This window comes from Sinocyclocheilus rhinocerous, unplaced genomic scaffold (genome assembly GCF_001515625.1).
Source record: "Sinocyclocheilus rhinocerous isolate Xijiao unplaced genomic scaffold, SAMN03320098_v1.1 scaffold693, whole genome shotgun sequence".
NCBI classification, from domain to species: domain Eukaryota; kingdom Metazoa; phylum Chordata; class Actinopteri; order Cypriniformes; family Cyprinidae; genus Sinocyclocheilus; species Sinocyclocheilus rhinocerous.
This window is the reverse complement of record NW_015654933.1, coordinates 454,925-469,121: the sequence shown is the minus strand read 5'-3', so window position 1 is coordinate 469,121 and position 14,197 is coordinate 454,925. Positions and strand designations below refer to the sequence as shown.

Sequence of the window (14,197 nt, the reverse complement as noted above, 5' to 3'; positions counted from 1 at the left end):
TCAGCTGTTTGGACTCTCATTCTGACGGCACCCATTCACTGCGTTGGTAAAACTCGTTGTAAATGTGGTTCCATGCTAATCTTTGACTCTAAATTCAGTCGCATCTGTCCGTTTTTTGACTCTCCTCAGTTGTTAAGGCCAGTAACGACTGCGCTCCTCTTCCAAGACGTCGCTAAACGTGTGAAACATTTAATGAGGTGCAACTGTGAGTCCTGAGGGGAAACACTTCGGTAAGTCATCACCTCACTGTCTGCCTTTGTGTCCAAATATTTACCTGAAACATGATGCGGTGAAGTCGAGCAGGTAATAAAGATTTAGAGCTCACCTGAGACTAAACAGAGACATCTTCTGTTCTCTTTCATCAATATAAGTTGGTTTTATTGTGATGTTTCTCTCAAGGGCTGTGCTCGGAGTAGAGCACTAGCTCACTGTGTTCACTGCTGTAAATTTTAATAGTATTTTGCAATAACAGATGTTTCAGACAGAAGTATATGATGCATTTTTGTCACTTGACCTCATCATGATGCATGAGTGCCATACAGTCATTTTACATTTTTAATCGAATTTTGTCTGCAAATGTTTTAACTTTTGTCATCGTGGGATATTCTGTGCATTGTGTCCTGATGCATTTTGGCAACAAATGCAAAATTCTAATTTTATATACTTTTATAGAATTTAACCAAGCCTTTCCCATCAATACCGCAGCAGTTGGTCTCTAACTAATGCGAACTGTCTGACTGGCTGATAAAAAATGAACTTAAGTGGTCTTTATATTATTTTATCAACTATATATTTGCACAGAAATACAGACTCTTGTTGCATTGCTCAGCTCTGTAAAAGAGTTGATGAACTATTCTTCATATCTTGATGCATTTATGGCATTGCATTTACATTTACGCGTTTGGCAGATGATTTTATCCAAAAGTCAGTTCATGCATTCATTGGGAATCGAGCCCATGACCATTTGAGTCGAACATTATGTTGAATGGCATTCAAAGCAAAAATGGAAAATATCGCAAGTAACGCTTTCCATGTCACTGATTTATGATTCTGTCACGGTTTTTTTTTTTTTTTTTTTACCTCAAATATAGCATTATTTGGACATTTATTTTTAATATTCCAAGAACAATAATATGTCTAGCTTACTAGTCAAAACTTTTCTTACAAAGTTCTACTATATATATATATTTTTTTAACGCAAATTTAGTTATTGGAACGTTTATTTTTAATATTCTAAGAACATTAAAATATCTAGCTTTCTTGTTGTTATGAGAACGTTGTTTAAAGGTTCCTAGAAGGTTTCTTTAACGTTCTACTATTTATACTAAAATGTTTGAATGTTAATTTGTAACATTTTCTCTCAACATTATGAGAACGTTCAAGTACAGATGACATCACAAGTACGTTATGATGATGATGTTGCTCTATGAATGTCTTCTCAACATTTTGAGAATGTATATCAAATATTAATATAAAATATTCCGTAAAACAATTTTTTTTTTCTAACATTAATATAACTCTTTAAAAACGTTGTTTTATTAACGTTTTCTCACGATTTTGAGAATTATAACCTATCAAAGTTACAATAACGTTCCATAAAATAACATTTTTTATTATAGCTAACTCTTAAAAACCGTTGTGAGAACGTTCCCTGTAGTCAGATATGCAAAAACATATGGAATTACTGAGATATTATCAGAATAAATGGTGCACAGCTTACACTGTACACCAGGTGAAAGCAACAATATCTAAACAAACACAACCACGAGATTCATAAAATGCAATTTATTTGGAATCAGTGACGCTTAAATATCATCACGTGACTGTGGTGTTTATACTGCGCTGGATAATGAGCTTCAAACACGCGAAACCCAATGAAAAGGTTCCTGCATGCTGCTGGAGAACAGGAGAAACGCGCGGAGGAGATATGAACATCGCCTGACGCGTCCTCATCATATGGCTCATAATAACGTGTCATAAGCGCCGCGAGGGGCTCCATGTTTGGGCTCCATTGCTGCTGGAGTCATGAGAGGCTCTGTGGACCTTCCTCCTGTCTCACTGTCTCATCGCAAACTCTTGTGCACCCTCTGGTGCTTGCTAGACTCCAAAACTTCTTTGTGCTGCCTGCTTAGCAGATTGTCTTCCTTGTCTCTGAGGCTGCTCATTATTCAGAGACAGCCGGAGCTCAGGTCATCTGCAGCTGCCGTACTGAAGAAGAAGGAGGAGGAGGAGGAAGAGGAGGAGAAGCAAGAGGGAAGATGGCGAACATCCTGCAGCTCTAGACAGGGAACAAGTTCGCAGAAGATCCAGGATCCAGCCGTGAGTATTCGGTTTCACAACCGTCCACATCTCGCCTCGCTCGTGACGCTCCATGATAACGCGCTGGAGCTCGGGATCCGTGGAGAGGCGCTTTGGGAATGACCTGGAAATGCGCTTTTAATGCTTCCCATACCCGAGAGGAGCCCCAAACCGAGCGAATCCTCCAAAAACGGGCACCTTGGAGCTCGTGCAGTGACGCGTTGCTGGAGCGTCTCCTCGCGTGCGCCGCGCGTTTTCCTCCACTGGAAGGAGCGTCGCGTCGCGCAGCCGGTGAGCGCATCCGAGCGGCGAAACGCGATGTGACTGGCGCTTTCTGGAAGCCATTGCACGGATTTGGAGCTCCGCGTCCATTAGTCAGTCAGTCACAGACGGACGCGACGCGTGCAAACGCGCGCGCTACGCTCCCGTGACGTGACCAGAGTGTCTCAATGTGGCGGCGTGAAAATAGCCTTGTTGTTTTTTCCGCGACGGGCTCCAGGTGTTTGTCGCCGCAGGTGTAGAATGACACCGAGGCTTCCTCCAGAAAATGGAGTCTGGAGAACAAAGGTCGACTTTCTCCTGCTGCCACTGGCCACTGCATGGAGCTGGACGCGCGTTTGGTGACATTGCACGCACGTTTGCACTTTTTTCTTCTTCTCTCTATTAGCTTGATTCTGCGTGAAGTTTGCCCTGCGATAATATTTTATACCGCGGTATATCGCGGTACGGCTTTTAGCGTAAACCGTTGAGTTTAGCGTGTTTGTGCCGGTCTGTAATGTTCTACAGTGGCCTACAGACGCTCCTCACGTAGTTCTGTAGAAGATCTCACAGCCAGGCTCAGAAATTAAGTTTAGTTTCATTTTAATGGATGCATGCATGCATTGCACGTTGAAGGCTGTAGAACTTGCAAATGCTGAACTTTTCTTTATATAGGCTACGCTTCCCTTTATGCACCTGTGTGTCGTTTGGGAGCCGATCTGAAGCTTCTGCCTGGAAGTGAGAGTGAATATTTGTGCACTTGTCTGGCTGTAGGTTAATAATCAGATATGCATGTGTGATTGTGACATGTTCGGTGTTGCACACCATCAAAGCTTTTTGGTGAAAGGCGGTTGTTTCTCCATTGGCTCTGTGTGTGTGTGTGTGTGTCCTTCTGCAATCGCTCTGGCCACTGTGAAATCCCGCTGACAAAGACAGCGCACCACACACACACACACACACACACACACACACACAGTCAATGCGACAGACGCAGGCCAGAGGAACTCAAAATGGTGGCACGTCTCCCATGTCAGGGCAAACAGGTTCTCTCACATGAAGGTTACTGGCTGTTTTTAATGGCCTGCTGCTGTCTGATGTTTCTAAGCAGGTTCTTTGGGGTTTTTTGAGGCTGTGAGATCATTCTTTGTAATGTTTTCACTGGTGATTGAATGCAACAAAAAGCATGTATTGTTTTATGGGTTTGCAGATGGTTTAATTTGTCTTTGCAACTCAGTTCTTCCATCTCCAAATCAGTCTTAGATGCGTTTTGGTTTGTTTGGGAAGGATTTTGGGGGGGATATGTGTGTAGTTTCACAGTAATGACTTTGATCTGACCTGGAAAAAGCTAAAAGCCGTCTTATGCAACTGTTGAGCACACGGCGATGGCTCATGGTTCAAGCTCACCGCTGACCCATTTTTCATGAAGATCCAGCCTGTTCATCTCGCTGTTGATTGTGAACTTCGGAGAGAATATTTACTGTCAGTTTGCTTAACAATGATTGGTATTGTTGTAGTATTTCTGGCCGTTGATCAGGTAGATAGATGGTTGTGTGCGGAAGTTTGTGTCAGATCCGTTTATGACTCTCAGCGAAGCTCATTGCACGTCCTTTATTGTCTCTTTGTCATGTTGAACACAGAAAACGAATGAATAGACACAAAGGCATCATCTATTTTTAATGATAAACCAATGAGGGTGAAGTTAACAAGGTAAACACGAGCTGTTCCAAACCCTAGTGAGCTGCCCTAAAAGTGCTGCTCTTTACAGTGTTTGAGATTTAATGCATCTATTTGTATAGCTTTTTCACAGTGCATATATAATTTCAAAGCAAGCATGTCTGATCACTTCCTCAATTACAGAAGAATAATGGATTATTTTACCTATGTGTGCTGATTTATTAGGGTTTTGTGTAATTAACTAAGCAGCGTGTTCATGTCAAACTCTACTGACGTGAACTGTGAGCCGAGTCTCCGGTGAGTTAGTTATGTTCATAATATGACCCCTATGTAGACAGCATGAAGCTCACTAGGGTTCAGAACAGCTGTAGCTGTAGTACCTGTTGACTTTATTCCACATTTCAAGCGGTATATTCATGCAGAGCTGCTGTTAGTGAGTGCTTTGTAATGAACGCAGTGTCATTTTCCAGGTGTGCATTATGAGATCAGGCTATATTCCCAGAGCTGTCATCCAAATAATGTACAAATTGAAGGCTATAAAACAAATACAGTAAATGTGTCTATGTAAACGATGCTACACATTATAAATAAAAATATAATTTAAATGAGCACAAGTTGCTTTTATTAACTCATCAAAATAATTTAAGTTTTAAGACTGTACTTTTGCTAAGTCAAAACCAAAGTGTACACTCTTAAAAATAAAGGTGCTTCACGATGCCATAGAAGAAACTTTTTGTCTAAATGGTTCCATAAAGAACCTTTAGAACATCTGAAGAACCTTTCTGTTTCACAAAAGCTTCTTTGTGGCGAAAGAAGGTTCTTCAGATTATAAAAAGAGATGGTTCTTTAAAGAACCTTTGACTGAATGGTTCTTCTATGGCATCGCTGTAGAGAACCTTTTGTGTATGCATTAATGTTATTTCTTTATCTTGTAGGAAATTTGTTTATCATGTTGGTTGCCAATTATTTTCATTGATTTTAGGGCCTCACAATTTGGGGATAAAAATCTAATTGCGATTTTTCTGATAACAGTTGTGATCGCACTTTGTGTGATTTATAATTATGCATGTGGCTATAAAATGATGATTACTATTATTTTAAATGATTATTTTTATTAGCAAATATTAAACAAAATGTAAATCGGGTATTTTTTTAAATTATTAATAATACTAAAACTAATAATAGTTTTATTACATTACAGCTGTAAAATTACAATTTGTGACCCTGGAGCACAAAAGCAGTGTTAAGTCGCTGGGGTATATTTGTAGAAATAGCCAACAATACATTGTATGGGTCAAAATTATACATTTTTCTTTTATGCCAAAAATCATTAGGATATTAAGATCATGTTCCATGAAGATATTTAGTAAATTTCCTACCGTAAATATATCAAAACTTAATTTTTGATTAGTAATATGCATTGCTAAGAACTTCATTTGGACAACTTTAAAGGCGATTTTCTCAATATTTAGATTTTTTTGCACCCTCAGATTCCAGATTTTCAAATATTGTCCTATCCTAACAAACCATACATCAATGTTAAGCTCATTTATTCAGCTTTCAGATGATGCATAAATCTCAATTTCACAAAATTGACCCTTATGATTGGTTTTGTGCTCCAGGGTCACATATAGTACTTATTATGTTAATAACGGTTGTATTAATGTCTTCTTTTGGTTGAGCTTTTATTTTGGTGGAAAACCAAAAAAGCGCTTCTTATTTTTTTAACAGCCGCTTTGATAATCACACCAAGCCACATCACAATTTTTAGCTTTATTTCAATTAATCGCGCAATCCTAATCGAACTCTGAGGCCACGGATGTTTGTGTGCACGGAGTAATGTGGTGATTTAATTAGAATAATTCTGAATGTCAAAGGCTGCTTGTGTTATTAATAAGGTGAGCGCTGTGGAGAAGCGTCCCGTGGCTCCAGACCTTCTTCTGCTTTCTTCAGGTCACCTTAACGACTCTCATTGTCCATGCTGACTTCTGTCGATGTTGTTGCTCCTTCGTCAGACGTTTCTCTTAAAACTCACATTGAGGTCTTTGACTGATTGCAGGCTTTAGTAAAGAGATCACGGCTGATTAAATGCTTTCCTACAGCAGAAGCGTGCTGCGTTTCAGATAGTTTTTAAGGACGCTGCTCGTTCCAGGCAGCTGAAGGGCTTCCATTTTGACGGTCGAGTGATCTGAGCTACAAAATGGACCGGACGAGGCCGCTGAAGGAGGCAGAAACTCACAGAAGCGCTGGACTTTAGAGCCGTTCCTCAGGCAGCGAGACACACAAAAGCCAATTGAAATGGTCCAGTGGACGCTTTCTTGACGTGATGCATTGGTTTCTGGAGTCTCACACACACATTCACTCTTATCTAAAGAAGCCATAGGTTATATAACGTTATAAACAGAGCCTCGGGTTAAGAGTGACTGCGTGCTGCGTTTATTTACGTAACCTCGTTTGGGTCATAATTAGTTGTGCTGTATGCTTTGTGTGTTTTAATTGCTTAACAGTTTGAAGAAGAATATTTGTCTGATAAATTAATATTATGTAGACTCTGGACTGTGGACCCTAACTCTGCGCACAATATTCAAGATTCATTATGAATTCACTGAACTATGCATTTAATACACTATTCAGTCGCAATAGAAACCCGGTGAACACTTAAGAATTGTCTATATCTTACAGCTGCATGATTTTGGGGGAATTAATTTAATTGTGATTTTTCAAATAAAAATTGTCAATGCAATTCAAAACACCTTTTTTTGTGATTTGTACATTATGCGTATTATGTTATAACTGAATGATAATAGTAATAATGCAATTGTTGTTGCGTCTCATACGCGTCTCTCAGTTATTCTGAGACCACAAGATTAATTTCTCTCTCCTCAGCGGTGACGGAGCTGATCTGGCATGATTTAAGAGTTTTAAGAAACTTACGTGACACGCAGTAATAACGTTTGTTATTATCATGACGTTATTTTGAGTCTTATGTGACGGTGAGAGGAGTTTTATAACAATGGCTCTCAACTAGGCGTCCACAGTGATGTATATAAACTAAAATAACAATTTATTTATATTAATAATATAAGATGTTTTTGAATGTTCTGCTCACCAAGGCTTTATTTATTTGATAAAATGCATTAAAAAATGCTGTAAAATAGTGAAATATTATTTTAATGTAAAATAGCAGTTTTCTATGTGAATATCTGTTAAACTGTAATTTATTTCTGTGATGCGCAGCTGTATTTTCAGCATCATTACTCCAGTCTTCAGTGTCACATGATCTTCAGAAATCATTCTAATATGCTGATTTGAAACATTTCTGATTATCAACGTGCTGGGCAATGTTATATCTAATATTTTCCGACGTTAAAAAAAGAAATGAATGCTTTTGTTAATCAAGGACGCATTAAATGGCGTTTATAATGTTGCAAAAGATATCTATTTCAAATAAACGCTGTTCTTCTGAACTTTCTGTTCATCTGCGAATCCTGAAAAATAAAATGTGTCGATTTCCACAAAAATATTGTGCAGCACGACTGTTTCCAACATTGATAATAATCAGAAATGTTTCTTGAGCAGCAAATATCAGAAGGATTTCTGATCCGTTAATGTCACAGTGTAACTTGAAGGTGGGCCTTCAAGTCAAAAAGGTTGAGAATCACAGCGTTTGTTTGCAGCGAGTTCGTCAGTGTTGTATTCTCTCTTCGTGTCTGATGATCCAGCAGTATCTGCGGCTCTGTGCTTCTGCAGATGTGTCTGGAAACATTCAGCCTTCTGTAGACGGCTCTGTTCCTATAGAAGCCGAGCGCAGAGGCAGGACAAGGCGTCCTTTGAGAGCGAACAGCGGCGGTGTTGTCGCAGAAGGTGCCAGTGTCCAAATCTGATTAAATATTGAAGAAGTTGGAAGGAAGGAAGCTCTGGTCGGTGAGTTAATATTAATGGATGGCTCGTCTTTCTGATGTGTGGTTTGGTGCCGCCGAGTCAAACTGAGACTCTCTGCAGAGGGACACGCGTGTGAATGTGGACGCGGGACGTTGGCATGTTGTGTTGCTATTTATAGAGAGTCTGTCTGTTTGAGATCCTTCAGCTCCACGCTCATGCTTCATGTTCAGATTCTGGTTTCTCTTGCTTGAACATGCATAGTGTTTTTCTGCTTCTCAGTCTTCACTTACTCTTGAGTTTTCTTGCATTTTCTCCAAGTTTTAAAGGAGAAGCTTCATAATTCCGTGCAGCTGCATTGAACACACCGTGATCAGATCAGACAAAATATGACAGAACGTCATGGATGGTGGTCATTCCTATGAAGCGTACAGATATTGGCATAATCTAAACAATCAACAGCCTGGTAAATTGATTATCCACGAGTGCTTTTAGTGCATATTAAGCAGGTATTGTGCACAATAAGCCTCAGAAATGTTATGTACATCTGTATAATTTCTCAGCCAGCATGCTCTTTAGATGTTGTTATTGTCATGAGTTGGCATGCAGAATAATCATCAGTCTGTTATGCTTTCAGGTCGTTTAGGTTAGTAACTGGTTCTTCCTGTACTCTTCCTGTACTGCATTTTCAACACCAACAGAAGAAACAATTATCTGCTTGTAAAGCTGTGGGTGGCCATTTCCAGCATTACAGATGTAACCTTTGCAATCCAAATGTGAGATTACTAAAATACACTAACATTCAAGAGTTTGGGGTCGGTGAGATTTTTTTTCTTTTAAAGAAGCTCAGCAAGACTGCGTTTATTTGATCAAAAATGCAGTAAAATTATGAAATATTATAATAATTTAAAATAACTGTTTTCTATGTGAATATGTGTTAAACTGTAATTTATTTCTGTGATGCGCAGCTGTATTTTCAGCATCATTACTCCAGTCTTCAGTGTCACATGATCTTCAGAAACATTATAATATTTGCTGCTCAAGAAGCATTTCTGATTATTATCAATGTTTATAAACAGTCGTGCTGCACGATATTTTTGTGGAAACCTTGATTCATTTTATTTTTCAGGTTTCACAGATGAATAGAAAGTTCTAAAGAACAGCATTTATTTGAAATTGAAATCTTTTGTAACATTGTAAATGTCCTGACTGTCAATTTTGGCACCGCTGGCACTTAAAAACGGTGGGTTTCAGAAATAGTCCACCGTTTGCATTCAAAGGTTTTTTTTGCCCCCAAAATATTGTCTATAAGTGATTTTTGGATCAGAGCAGCATGCTGAAACAATGTAAACAAACAGGCACAAATTAGTTCTGAAGTGTCTGTAGCGCATAATTATAGCTGTTAAAATAGTAAAGTTTCATTATGTGTGTATGCACTGATGATTATTTCCTGTAAACAGTTTCAATACAAACTTAATGCGAACATTTCTCAGACGTGTTCTTGCCTTTGTGGAAATGATTTGAATGACGCATACAGGTCTTCTGACATCATGCAGTATGGCTGCTTAGAATAATGCTGTGCTGCAGATGACTCAAGCACAGATGCAAGTGGACATTTCAAACGAGCTTGTTTCTTCAGTAAACACATGATTTTTAGTCAAATCAGTATTTGCTCTGAAACCTCCCAGGCTCTTGTTGTCCTCCAGCGGGGAATAGTCCTTCATTAGGAGATCCAAACGGAGGAACATCTCTTGTCTTTGGTCGAGCGTGTCTCTCTTCACGCTTTGATGTTCTATGCGGTTTGATGGTAACTCTCATTGGCTTGAGAAAACGGCCCGAATCAGGCCAAAGACAGAAAGAGAGCAGCGGAATTGGAACTGAAGGTTTCCTGAGGGAAAACGCTTCCTGGTTATTTTCCAGTGTTTTGGTCCTGAGCGTTCATTCTTTTCCTCTTCCAGTCGCTCCCAAAGCTCTGATGGCCTCATTGGATGCTGAAGCGTGAACATTTGTACAGTAACTTTAATGTTTAATGACACTATTTGTAGCATCTTGCCCTCTTGACCCTCAAAGTTTGTATAGTGCAATAGTATAGTGTAGTGTGGTGCAGTGCAGTGAAGTATAGTATGGTGCAAAGTAGTGCAGTATAGTATTGTGTAGTATAGTTTGGTGTGGTGCAGTGAAGTATAATACAGTGTAGAGTGGTGTAGTATAGTGCAGTGTAGAATTGTGTAGTATAGTTTGGTGTGGTGCAGTGAAGTATAGTGCAGAGTAGTGTTATATAGTGTAGTATACAGTATTGTGTAGTATAGTATTGTAATGTGTAGTGCAGTATAGTGTGGTATAGGATTGTGTAGTCTGGTGCAGAGAAATATAGTATAGTGCAGAGTAGTGTTATATAGTGTAGTATACAGTAGTGTGTAGTATAGTATTATAATGTGTAGTGCAGTATAGTGTGGTATAGGATTGTGTAGTCTGGTGCAGAGAAATATAGTATAGTGCAGAGTAGTGTTATATAGTGTAGTATACAGTAGTGTGTAGTATAGTATTATAATGTGTAGTGCAGTATAGTGTGGTATAGGATTGTGTAGTCTGGTGCAGAGAAATATAGTATAGTGCAGAGTAGTGTAATATATTGCAGTGTAGTATTGTGTAGTGTAATATAGTGCAGTATAGATTTGTGTAGTGTAGTTTAGTGTGATGCAATATAGTATAGTGCAGAGTAGTGTTATATAGTGTAGTATAGTTTAGTGTGGTGTGGTGCAGTGAAGTATAGTATAGAGTGGTGTAGTATAGTGCAGTGTAGAATTGTGTGGTATAGTGTAGTGTGGTGCATTGAAGTATAGTGTGGTATAGGATTGTGCAGTGAAATATAGTATAGTGCAGAGTAGTGTAATATAGTGCAGTATAGATTCGTGCAGTGAAGTATAGTATAGTGTAGAGTAGTATTGTGTAGTTTAGTGTGGTGCAGTGAAGTATAGTATAGTGTAGAGTAGTATTGTGTAGTTTAGTGTGGTGCAGTGAAGTATAGTATAGTGTAGAGTAGTGTGGTGCAATATAGTATAGTGCAGAGTAGTGTAATATAGTGCAGTATACAGTATTGTGTAGTATAGTATTGTAATGCGTAGTGTATAGTGCTGTGTAGTGTAGTATAGTGTGATGTAGTGTAGTATAGTGCAGTATAGTTCTGTGTAGTGTAGTATAGTGCAGTATAGTTCTGTGTAGTGTAGTATAGTGCAGTATAGTTCTGTGTAGTGTCTTGCAGTGAAGTATAGTGTAATGTAGTTCAGTGTAATGAAGCGCAGTGTAGTACAGTACAGTATACTGTAGTGTAGTGTAGTTTAGTATAGTGTAGCTTCATTAACATCGTGGAGACCAGTTGTTCAGGTTCTGTTTTCTGTAAAACAATTTTTGTGTTTTGTTCTGTTTTGGTCTTATTTTCTGTGAAACTGAAAGATAAAAATAGAAATTATTATTATTATTATTTTTTTTTTAATTGTGAAAAAACTACAATAGTGTCTCAAGGATACTAAAATAACTCTAGTTGGAAGTTGTATTTTCAAACTTTGAAGTGTTGCTAATATTACTCAAGACATTTACATTTAGAGATCATAGAGCTCATTTTCTTTAATTAGTCTAAAAAAGGTCTTCATAAAACCTGCAGAAACCCTGGTGATCGTTCACTCAAAAATTAACAATCATTTCATTTATTCTCCCTCATGTCCTTCAAACCTGTATGATTTACTTTCTTTGTTGAAGTGTTTTCGTGGTTTTATTTCCATACAGTGAAAATCAGTGTTGTTTTGGACCCCATTGACTTTCATTGCATGATCAAAAACAATTGAAATATTCTTCAAAATATCATCTTTTGTGTTCAACAGAACTCATGCAGGTTTGAAACGGAATTCTCCTCCATGACTGCTCTCAAATCCCATGCATTTTTGATGTGAAATTCGCTTTGTGCTTGATGTCAAATGATGCGACATGCCATTGGTGGATGTGTTTCTCGTAACCAATCATGGCGCACCCAGCTTTAACATGCAGAAATGAGATTTGAAAAGATGATTTGGGTTTGAGTAAATGATGACACTGTTTTTGGATGAAAAATACACATTACACACCCTTAATCTAGCGCGCAAATGAAATACGTTTTTGGCGATCAGATGGGTGTTAAAGTGCTTGTGGAAAGCGTGACCTTGTTAAATGTAGGATCTCCAAGAGTTTCATCCATCATCATTAGATAAAATGTTCCCACGCCTGAGGCCGGCAATTACTGAAGCTCAGTGGGGATCAAGTATGTCTTTTTCAATAATGCAGAGCTGAGATTGTATCTTAGACTTGGCTATAAGTGTAAAGTAGCATTTTTTTAATCACGAGACATTTCTTTGATACGCCACAGAGCAGAAATCAGATGCACATTGTGGCTTTGTGAAGCATGTCGATCACTCGTGTGTGAATCTGATCAAATATGCTGATTTTCAAGGATTTCAAGGAGTACATTTTACAATAAAATACTATTTGAGTCATGCAACTCTTCTGTGTAATGCTTGAATTATTTCGTGATGTTTTGCAACGGTTTACCAAATGGCATTGATATTTTACTGCTCAAATGCTGCACGAGTCTTAATGGCGTTGCAGTATCAACTCAAACGTCTCAGATGTTCCTCCTAAAATGAGACCGTATACGTCACAGCAGCTCAGATGTTGCAGAGGTTTTGAGACGTTTGTTTCAGGAGACATCAGATCTCTCGCGTGATTTGTGTTTTCGGCTGCTGTTAGTTTTGCTTTCTCAGCATGAGAGCCGCTGGAGGTGTTGGTTCTCGTCTGATGCATGTGTCGGTCTCTGGAGAAAAGGCCAGCAGGGTTAGAGATAATTCAGTCAGGATCAGTGGAGAGAGGTGACTCTTCAACAGCAGCGTTTCTCCGAAGCTTCAGCTGAGCGTCACTGATCCTGCTGTCTGTTTCTGCACTCAGATGAGGAAGAAAGCTTCCAAAATGTGGTATTTTTTTTGCTTCCCGAAGAGTATTTCAGTGAACAGTTCTTGTTTTTATAATTAGTCTGAAGATCATTTTAATGTTCTAAAGAACCTTTGTCCACTATAAAGAACCTTTTATTCAATAGAACGATTCTGTGGATGTTAAAGGTTCTCCATGGAACCATGGATGCCAGTAAAAACCTTTATTTTTAAGAATGACGCCCTGTTTTCTGATTACAGGCCTGGTTTGTGGTGTCCTGTTCACTGGAAATATCCCCGCTTTACTGCACATTTAAAACACTGAAAAAAGCCCAACCAGCATAGTACAAACTATTTATTTTATAAAAATATGAAATGTTAATATTAAATGCAGTTGGATAATGTTAAAAGTATGTTAAATCTGATCAAACACTGTTGAAAATTAAAAAAAAAAAATTCTACATTCTAAATTTCTGTAATTTGTTTTTGTAAAGACATTTTGTTATACGGTTTTGAACTGATTTTTGGTCACAATTTACTATTTTTAATTGTGTGATTTATTTATTCATTTTTATTTTTATTTTTTTGCATTTTATTAAAACCAGTTAAAGTCGGTTTGACCCGCAAACATCATCATAATAATTAAAATAATAAGTGGAGCCCACAACAATTAAAAAACTTTTTTTTTTTAATTCATAGATCATAATTATTGGATTTTTGATGATATTTTGATTATTGAGCTGTGAAATGACCCCAGAAATCTGCTGAGCCTTATGATAGATGTTCCAGACTGTGCTTTTCTTGAAGAAATAAAATCAGAATTTTCCTTCTAGGAAAGACCATTTTTAAGACCCTATGAATGAAATTTTTTTTAATTCATAGATTCTTGAGATGCTTTTCTTGAGATGTCATGTGGGATTATTAATACTGTTCTACAGTTGTTTCCTAAAAGCACAAAAAAATTCATAAAAGCACTAAAAAAAATTGTTTGTTTTTTCTCTGTTTTCACATTTAGACTGCTGGGCAATACAATCTCACAGTAGTACTCATAAATTGGCCTTCATTTGCTCAAATCACTCTGAAAACAGTATTTTTATGTTAGTCAAGCTAATGTAGGCCAATGAAGCGATTGGTTG

The 14,197-nt window shown here is 38.1% G+C and overlaps 1 protein-coding gene across 1 annotated transcript in view; it reads left to right on the top strand.

Moving 5' to 3' along the window:
• The first annotated feature begins 1,804 nt into the window (after nt 1-1,804).
• LOC107717752 (zinc finger protein 462-like) overlaps nt 1,805-14,197 on the top strand; it is a 50,227-nt gene continuing 37,834 nt past the window's right edge. The window contains exon 1 of the mRNA XM_016524587.1: nt 1,805-2,319. The gene's annotated coding sequence lies outside the window, so the exon portion shown is untranslated. The remainder of the gene's footprint in view (nt 2,320-14,197) is intronic.